Source organism: Ursus arctos, unplaced genomic scaffold (assembly GCF_023065955.2).
Source record: "Ursus arctos isolate Adak ecotype North America unplaced genomic scaffold, UrsArc2.0 scaffold_5, whole genome shotgun sequence".
NCBI classification, from domain to species: domain Eukaryota; kingdom Metazoa; phylum Chordata; class Mammalia; order Carnivora; family Ursidae; genus Ursus; species Ursus arctos.
The window spans coordinates 588171-598530 of NW_026623067.1; the positions used below are offsets into that span (position 1 = coordinate 588171).

At 46.6% G+C, this 10360-nt stretch overlaps 1 long non-coding RNA gene across 1 annotated transcript; it reads right to left on the bottom strand.

The window, feature by feature from the left end:
- Positions 1–4657: 4657 nt before the first annotated feature.
- LOC130542775 (uncharacterized) lies at positions 4658–7479 on the bottom strand. The gene is made up of 3 exons (XR_008957566.1): positions 7065–7479; positions 5822–6407; positions 4658–5252 (listed from the first exon to the last, which is right to left on the bottom strand). It is a non-coding gene; the product is annotated as an uncharacterized LOC130542775 (long non-coding RNA).
- Positions 7480–10360: the final 2881 nt, after the last annotated feature.

A 10360-nucleotide genomic window follows, 5' to 3' on the forward strand; every position in this document is an offset into this window, starting at 1 on the left:
TGCAAATCAGCATGCCATGCAGATGGAAACTGTGCCATTTGGACCCACAGAAGGAATGCAGAGCAGAAGTTATGAATTCCCAGCTGTTCCAAACCCAACGAACCCCACATTCAAAGCCCCCCTGCCTGCAACTGCTGTGTTTCAGATGCAACCCAAATCATGCCCTACTCTTGGCCCCTGGAAGGTCGCATCTGCTGGCTGATCTTTAGGGCCATGCCCCTAGACCCACGCCTTAATTCTAGTTTGGGGTCTGTTAGGTTTATTCCCATACGCCTGACTCCAAAGCACAGGGATCAGGTACCACTGAGCAATGTTAGGCAGTAGCCTGCCACACAGAACTAAAATATGCCATTTGGGACTCCAGAAAGTTTTGCGAGAAGAAACCTAAGTGAACACCTGACCTAAGCCCAGCGAATCTCCACTTTCAGCGGAACTCTAGGCCCTCATCCGTGACACTGGCACTCTCCTCAGCCCCCAGGTCAGTTTGTTTAGAGCCGGTCAATCGGGCTTTCCATCCTCCCCTCCATGACAGTAATCATAGGTTGGATTCTGAGTAGTCCACTCCCAGAGGTCTGCCTCCAAAGATACGGAGATGAAGAAGCCTGAGTCATACCTAAGGCCTCAGTATGCCACCCAAAGCGAAACCGTTTTATTTGGGACTCCAGAAAGGAGGTCGAGGGGGAGAAATCCTAATTACTTCTGTACTTGATTCCCTCGATCCCCCACATTCACTGGCTCATGGGCACAAACCCACTGCTTCACACTCACCCCAACCCATGCCATCAATCCCCGCCCCCACCGTGGAAATTCTGGACACATCCACCCTATTGGAACTCTCATTCTCCTATGCCTTACCCCTAACCCTAGATTTGGTGTGAGAGGTCCATTCTGAAAAGGCTGGAGTGGGAGACATGGATCCTGAGGGCAGACCTGTGGCCCCCCTCCAAGGCCGGGCATCATCCTTGCCTCACAGGGGATCCATGAAAGTGCTCTATCAGATGACTGATGGGGCTCCCTCCTGAAGAACTCAGACACAGAAAGACAATTACAGATGCTCACATGTACATACAACATGGGGAAAGAAATTACTGAACACATAGATATGGAGAATAGATTTGTGGGTGCCTGATTCAGAGGAGGATGGGAAGGGTGAAGGTGGTCAAAGATACAGGTTTGTGTGTTAAAATCCGACAGCCATGGAATGTTCTGTGCAGCATGGAGACTAAAGTGAACCCCGCAGGATGGGGTACAGGTTCCCCAGCTCTTTGAAAGTACAGTACTCCTAGGAAACCTTTCAGAGCAGAAAGGGTGTAAAGAAGGAATGACCATTAATTAATATGGAAAAATTAGTGACCATGCTCAGACTCCTAAATTTACTTATTGTTGGCATTTCTCAGGACCCAGGACACAATTCCTAATGGATGCCGAAAATAAATGGAGAGAAAGCACAGCAGATGCTCACAAACAGAATTCAAAGCGCTGGTGGCTGGACACGGAGAGCGGTTTACAGGAAGGAGCTGGTTACGGTGCACACTGCGTCTGTCGTGCTTCTCCCCAAACAGATGCTGAATGCAAAGCTCACCGTTCAACTCTTTTCATAAGGAACATCCTCTTCAGGTTTCTTCCCATTAGTGAAACCAGGTGATAACGGAGATCTTTCCAAAAAGCCAAGTGTCTTCCCATGAACTTTTAAAAAATGGGGAATACTTATACTTCACCGTTGCTGAGGGAGGAGATGTGAAAGCTTCTCCTGGAAACAAACCTCAGCAGATCCACCCAGAAAGGCACCTTCCTCAGCATGCCGAATGCGGACTACCTCCTACCCCCAGATACCTTCTCCTTCCCCTCGCTCAGGACAACCCACAACAGCTGGGAGTTACCCCAGTTCCTCCTTTCTCCCATCCTCAATATCTAAGCTGTCGGCAAATTCTGTGAGCTCCATCTTCAAGACGTACCCACCGTAGGACTCACCACTCCTTTCAAGGCCGCCTGTCTGGACCACACTGGAGCCCATCTCTTGCCTGAGTTCCTGGAAAAGAGTCATCATTGACCTCCCTTGCCCAACCTCAACCCTCTGTCATCTGTTCTCAACCCTGCAGCCAGGATGACCCAGTGAAACAGGGTCCCATGGGGTCACAGCCCTGCTATGGCTTTCTGTCACACTCTGTCACCTTGATGATGCAAGTCCTAAGCTGTCGCCTGTGGTCACAGGGCCATCTTGTAGCTCATGGATGCACCTGGTATGCTCCTTCCCTGGGGCCTTTGCACATGCTTTCCATTCTGTTTAGAATGCTCTTCATGTGATATCACTGACCTTCCCTAGATCTTGACTCAAGCATCACCCTCCTAGTGAAGTACCACCTGACCCCTATGTGAATACCAAACACCACCCCCACCTTCCCTTCAGCACCCCCAGTCCTGTCTCCTCCTTTATATTTCCATAGCACTTATTATAATCTCCAGTTCATCTTGGCAGGGAAGAAACTGAGGCATCAACTGATGGCTTCATCACCTACTGCTCCCAATTTCCTGGTCCAAAGTCCAGGGGGAAAGGTGCCCCAGGACTCTTACACAGCCAGGATGCCCGGGACGAGGGGGTCCATCCACCTCCTGCACCCTGAACACCATCAGGTAAGGGAGCCATATGAGGAATTCACCTGTACACGAAACCTGAAACCAGAAACCTTCCTCGATGACAGGTGAGCACACACACTTACTCCTCTTCCCTGAGGTGCTCATCCAAGAAAACTGAGCAGAGATGCTGCCCAGAGCCCAAATATCCCTCTGGCCAAAATCCTGGGAAACAGACATCTGATCTCAGCACCCTGCCAGGCTTGGATCGGCTCAGTGAGTCCTAAGACCCAGAGACTTCTTTCCACTCCAGCTCAATCCTTCTCACAGAGAAGCAAACTCCAGCCTCACAAACATGCTCATCATTAGCTCTGGAATTCCCTGTGTTGTGTCTACACTGGCCCACACAGTGGTCCCATGCAGAACACTCCACAAATGTCCTAGGTTTACAAGCCACTTTCAAGCTGCCCTTAGAAAGGCAGAAACTGGCCCAATAGGCAGACCAGCCAAGTGATTTGATGTGCTGCAAACTCGGACAACATCCTCCCTGAACACCAATGCTTCCGAGTCCAAGTGTCCAAACTTCGCTCACTGGGCACTGAGAACCATGTAAGCATGAACACTGCTCTTTCGATTCACTGACCTCCCAGGCCTTCCAATCAGAACCAAGCTCCAGTCACCACTCTATTTTCCCTTCAGAGAGAGAGGTCAAATGATGGAATAAAACAATCCCTGTGTACAGCACACTTTTATCCACATAGAATTCCTTGGTCTTTCTCATTCGGGCAGCCCTACAAGACCCACACCAATGAGAGATACCACAAGTTCAATCATCACGTATATATTTGACCTTGTGTTCTTTCTTTTGATAATTTTATTTCAAAGTCAATGTCTCTCTTGCTTCTTAAAATAATAATAATTAATAATCATGATAATGATGATGATGATATGGTCACCTAAGGATTTGGATCTCCATTGCCAGATGGCATGACTCTTGTCCAGATAAGGATGAAGACAAAACCTCAGCCCATAAAGCAAAGCCCACAACCTCAGGGATCCCGACACGCCTCATGGGTGAAGAGTTCCGATGCTACATGGACTTGTCTGAGTCCAAACGATACAGGCAAACTCCCGCATTCATTCTGTTTTCTTCATTAATTCCCCAGCTCAAGTCGCAAGTGACTCACCGGGTCAAGCTTCCAGAGCCCTGGATGGGTCTCCAGGTAAGCACCCCCACCCCGGGGGGGGGGGGGGACATGAACACCAACAAAGGATTCTTTTAATACTTCACAAGACTGTTTTCCCATTCTTTAATTAAACTGGGAAATAAAAACGCACAGATAGCCCCTTCTACTAGCCGGTCCGATTCACTTCACTGGTCGATATAAGAGCAGGAAATAAAAGAGTTACGGATTTTCTGAGGACCCATCATGTCCATCACTTCAGGTTTGAAACTTCACACACATGCAAGGAAAGAAGCTCCAGCAAACATCTCGGCCTGGCAACTCTGACTGCCTGAATGGGAGTGACAGGGACAAACGATGATTCTGTGTGTGCTGGCTGAGGCTGGTGGCCCTGAAGAAGGGACTCGGCCAGCTCTCCACCTGTGCCTCAACTGTCCTCAGCCAGGAACCAGCTCACAGCCCTCACCTGTCACAACGTTCACATGGGAGACCACAGCCACCCCACGAGCGCGCCCTGCCCATACCCTGCTGCAGAATGCACTCAGCTCTCCTCTGGGACCCGTCACCTCTACCCAGACCTGGAACCCCCATCTGCTGCAAAGCTCCAGGATTCCCCCTCCTTTCCCAAAATTACACTGGCCCAAGGCTTTCCTGAGAAAGGGAGAAGGCTACCTAATGAATGGTTCACACCTTCTTTCCCTTTCTTTCATATTTATCTCCACTTACCTTCCTACCTGTGCAAACTGTTAAGTGATGTATGCATGGAACATGAACGTGTTCTGAGATCGCAGTCTTTCATTGCAGCCTTCTCAGGCCTCCTTATGCAATAAAATACCATATCCCTAGGACGGGGAGTTTTAAAATTATTATTTACAGAATAATAGAGCCCAAATCACCTCGTTTTTAGTTGCTCTTCAATAGGCAGAACAGTTTCTGTGTAAAGACTTTCCACAGATATGACCTTCCATCAATTTCTTTATTTTCTTTTTTAAATTTTTTTTTATTATGTTATGTTAGTCACCATACACTACATCCTTAGTTTTTGATGTAGTGTTCCATGATTCATTGTTTGCGTACAACACCCAGGGCTCCATGCAATACGTGCCCTCCTTAATACCCATCGCCGGCCTATCCCAACCCCCCACCAAATCCCTCTGAAGCCCTCAGTTTGTTTCCCAGAGTCCATAGTCTGTCGTGGTTCATTCCCCCTTCTGTTTACCCCACCCTTCATTCTTCCCTTCCTTCTCCTACTGAGCTCCCTGCTATTTCTCCTGTTCCATAAATGAGTGAATCCGTATCAAAATTGCCTTTCTCTGCTTGACTTATTTCACCTTCCAGCAATCTCATAAGGAGGAAACAGAAACTCTGTGGGATAACCTGACTCACCCAGCGTCAAGCAAGTAGTTCCAGAACTCAGCCCAGGGCTCCCGTCACCAGGCCCCTTGAAGCCACCAGCATGACTCTATCCAAAGGAATTCCCAAAGACTCTCCTTCTGACTGCACCACCAAAGAAATGACAGAGAGAATATGGCACCTCAAAATATTGAGTTGATACATCTAGTAAAGCTAGATAGTCAAGCTTAACTTTTAAACAGGAAAAGGCTGCTTTGAATAATTTTGAATTTTCCCTCGACCCTCATTGTAATTCTTGGGATGAAAAGACTAATCAGTAATGAAACATCACCTTTGACAAATGACAAGACATCATCCATATCTGTATCTGACGACAAAAATCCATCTAACCCTAAATGGTGGCCACTCACCCATATCGTAGGCCCAACTGAATAAACACTGTTAGATGTATATCTTAAAAATACACAAAGAGTAAACCTCACCTTCCCTTTCTAATGAAAGAGTGTTTCTAGGAAACAGCTGTTCAAAATACATTCATAAGCAGTCAATGAACAGAGAAAATGGGATCCCCTGCAAAGTGCTCTAAGCTCAGAAACTAAGTACCTCCTTCACCAAATTCAGAACACTGACAACTATTACTTAAGTTTTACTTCATGGCTCAACTAGAGAAAAGAGAAAAGCCCAGGGGATAGTGGGTTAATGAGAGGTGTTACCTCCAGTCCTGACGTGGATATGACATTTCTCCAAATGGACCTGCCGCTTTCTCTGAATGCTGGTGTCCTGTGTCAAGCTGCCTCACTGACTCAGATGCAGACGTTCAAAACCTCGGGACTCATGGAGCCAGAGAAGAGAAGTGTTGTTAGGTGGGGAGAAGGCGGCTCCTCGGACCTAAAATCAGCATGCCTGCTGCAGTTTCTGGGAGAAGGGGAAACACAGACTTGTCTTTTAGTAGTAATTATCTTCCAGCCCATTGCCACCATTCCCAGGGAACAGGCAGCACAATGCTGAAGTTGGGTAACGGCTCTGGGGTTTCCTAGTGCCACACATGTGCCTGAAGGAACAGGGAACACCCTGCTGAACTTGGGGAACTGCTCAAGGTCCATTACCTGCACTGTGTCGGGGGACAGGGGCACCGCACTGAAGTTGGGGACCGTGCGGTCCTTACTCTCGCTCTTGCTGGGGAACAAGTGAAACCCTGGAATGTCTGCGACCAATACCACAAAAGCTCTGCTGAGCAGGTGCCCTGGAGTCCATGTGTTTGCTATGTAAGGCCAGTTGACAGAGAGTAGGCAGAAGAGACTATCAAGGGAAAAAGAAAACTCAACTGAGTCTCCAAATGAACTCCCTCCACATGCCCTTCCAGAACCCCACCTCTCACCCGGGGTGCCCCTACTCCCAGACCATGCCCCACACAGGCACACAGCATGCATTCACTCAGCCAGGAACTCCACACGTTGAATCTCTCAGAGCTCCCCTTCCCTGGTTCCCAGTCTGCATCCTAGGTCTGCTCTGGGTTTGCCCACAGAGACGTAGCTCCACCCCCATGGGGTGATTGGTTTGGGAGTGTGCGGTTTCCAGCCCCTTGAATGCGGGGCAACCGGCCCCATGACTCACAACTCTGGGAGTGCAAGGGGTCCAAGACCTGCCTCCTTGGCTCAATGCCCAGCGCAGGCATGACTGTGATCACGGGCAGGGCCCCAAGCACACACACACACACACATACACTGCCCCTTCCGCGGACCCCTCTAGCTGCAGAACACCCTCAGAGCCCTGCCCCTTCCCTTCTGCACCAACCCTTCCTACAGGTGTGTGCCTGGATTCTGGCTAGGTCAGCTGCTCTCAGACTGTTCCAGCTTTGGGCTTTAGGAAATGGCAATGCTTTCATGCATGTCCAAGGCAATTTTAAGCCCCAAAAGGAATGCTCCAAGCGGGAATAGCTTTGCCTTCTTGTCTCACCCATGGAGTGGATAGTGCTTCTCAGACCTTCAAAGCATCCTTCTAGGATGAGCCCATTTGTGCTGGAATCTATATACACATGCTTGGTTCTGCAGGGTAGGGGCCAGGAGGAACAGCTGTCACGGTTGTGAACCAGGAACATTTATTTTTCACTTGAAAAGAAAACATAGTGTTATTGTCAACACTAAAGGAAGGAACATTTTAAAACATTTTAGAGAGAAATGAAGAGAGTTTTATTCAAACCCAAGTCAGGTCAGATGCCTGGGAGACACAGTCTTCACAAAGAAGGGAGTGCTCCAGGGAAGGAACATTTAGGGCAGGGTTATATATTTGTTCTGTTTTGTGTTAGGTACAGTTACCCATCACGATGAGGCAGAAGATCCCAGAAAGTGACAGACTTTTCTTATCTTTTCAGTATGTACAAGTCGGTATGACTTTAATCTTACGGGGGACAGAGAGGTTCTTTTGTGTTCTCACCTTGATGTTGGCAAGGGCATTTTTTTGTTCTCTTTTTTGTTTTTGAAACAGATGGACAATATGTGCTGGGGGCAGAAATAGGGCCCATGCTTTGAGGGTTTGCCCGGTCATTTTGAGCTGGGTGAAATGATAAAGGAGGGTTTCCCTAGGAGGTCAAGATCAGGGTCCACAGATGGTATGGGATAAAAATTACTCTTATCCTTATCACCACTACCAAATGGAGGAGCTTGAGATGAAAGCACCTTTCCCATAGCTCAGAGACATCAAAAGGACCCCTACAGAAGGTTACCTGCTCCATGGTCAACACAGGTAACAGAGGCGTTTGCAGTCTCTGGACTCCTCCCTTGTCCTGCCCAAATCTCTGAAGCATAGAGATCATTTACAGTCAGAATTTTAGACATCTTAGAGATGTCTGGCACCATTCCCTTGGACTACAGAATACAACAGAATAGCTCACTGTCACAATACGAAAGTGCCCCTGGATACACTAAGTTCTTTCTCCGCAACTTTTGCCTCATGGAAATCGTAATCCTAACATAGAAACACTGCGATAGTTGGGAAGTAAATAATCAGAGGTAAGGGAATATTTTAGCAATCTTTAGAGGCATTGTCTCACTCTGTAGAAGAGGCTGAGTGTTTTCAAATAGTCTTTCCGACCTTTCCACCAAGAGCTTCCATCAATTAAAAAAGGATAGTTCTTTCAGGCACTTTAATATCAGAAAAATAGTATAGTATCTCTATTCTAAGGGATCTTTAAGTCTCTTACTCAAAGGTCCTCCACTGAGATAATTATCTTCATGGTCATGATGGGCAGAGGTGAAAAGGCAGCCGAATTCGTTCCATTTGGCCACACAAGAAAATCCTAATACTTCCTAGGTTTCCAGATCAACAAGACCAGAGGTAAGAGCGAAATGGTACCCTGTATGGAAGAACAAGGGTTTTGGAGTCAGTTTGGAGATCCCACTTAGGTTTCTGACACTAAAATCCTCTGTAATTCATATAATCTCTGAGCCCTTGTCTATCCATCTAGGAAATGGGACTCATTCTATATACACCCTAGTTGAGAAGTTTAAGAGGGAGACTGCTAAACAGAGCCACTATGCAATCTCCCAAGAGCAGGTGCTCAGGAGCCATAATTACCATTGGGTCTATTTCTTTTCCAGAGAAAAGAACACATGGTGAAACCGTTTTTTGAAAAGATGACTCACAAGATGATTTTTAAACCTTAAGGAAGGTCAAGAAGCTGCTATTGTGTCGTAATTCTCTCAGAAATCATGTTGATAGACTGGTGGGGACAATAGCACCATCATCACTAGGAGAGGGGAGCTCCCATCTCCATATGGCTATGTTGACTCCCTTAACTCAATGCCACCAAGAAGGAAAGCTGGAGGGAGGTGGTGGTGGGCCCAGGCCAAGACTGCCAGGTGTGGCTGGCACATGCAGAACTCTGATAGGAGGCTTAACTCCTGTCTACGTTAGGATAGTCAGTGTTCTTCAGAGACAAAGGGCCATTGTGTGTGAGCCCTGATGTAGAAAAGGTGGCAAATATCCACTGCGATCCCCTCTCTGACCCTTAAGATATGCAGCAAAGTTACATTGAATTTTTAAACATAGAGGGACTGCCTGGTCTTCTTTTGATGAGGACTAGGGCTCTATTCCTTGGAGGCCTAAGAATAGAATCTAGTCATTTTCAGTATTTTAAAATGTAGACATGATTCATGGTCCAACATATCATCTGTTTGGGTAAATAGTCTATGACCGCTGGAAAATAATGTATTCTGCACTTATTATCGAATGTTCCATAGACGTCAATTAGGTCACATTTGTGACCGAGTTTTGTCTGCTCTATCAAATATTAAGAAAGGCATATTAAAATTTCCAAACAAAATTTCCAAAAAAAAGGAGGAAAGCCATTAGAAAAGGTTGTGTGAACACGAAAAGAAAGTGCCATCAGTCAGTTCAGAGAACCAAGTTTGGGTAGAGAGACGGCAACATTGATCAGTGAAGAGAGCAGGGTTTCCCATTACATGTGTTGAACCTTAAGGGAACTGCCATAGATGTGAAAGAGCACCATCTAGAGACAACATTCCAAATCATATCTACGTTCATGAGGATGGATGTATGTTCCAAAAGTTTGTATGAAAACGTAAGGAACATGCTGTATGCTCAGGTAAGGACACCCTTGGGAAAAGATCTTCCAATTCACATCTTCTGTAATGAAGAAGAAGTACTTGCAGAAGTGCAAGTGAAAGCAGAAGGAGAGGTCCTATCTAAGTAGTTGTGAGAACCAACTCAGTGTTGATAGAAGGCAACATCAAACCAACATCAGGACCGATGAACACACCCAAGTTTTCCAAAAAGTGTGATGAACCTTAAGGGCAATTTTCACAAATCTCAGTCAGAACACCGAATAGACACCATTGTCCAAGTCAAGTCTTCTCTTAGGAAGGTGGCAAGTTTTTCAAAAGTGTCCATGAATGCATAAGTAAGTGTCACCTGCTTTACGCTAGGAGAGAACACTCTATATAAAAGCATCTTGCACCTCACATCTGGTGTCATGGATTGGGAGCATTGTGCAAAATGGGGTCTGCAAGCATCAAGATAATGCCCTTTGTTTAACTACTTAAGAACACTACACAGAAAGCATCTCTCAACTCACATCTGTCATGAGGAGGAAAGCCGTTTGAAAAGGTTTTGTGAAAAGGAAAAGAAAGTGCCATTATTTAATTCAGCGAACCAAGTTTGTGCAGAGAGACAGCAACATCGATTAGTGAAGGCACCAGTGTTTCCCAGTATGTGTGTTGAACATTAATTAAACT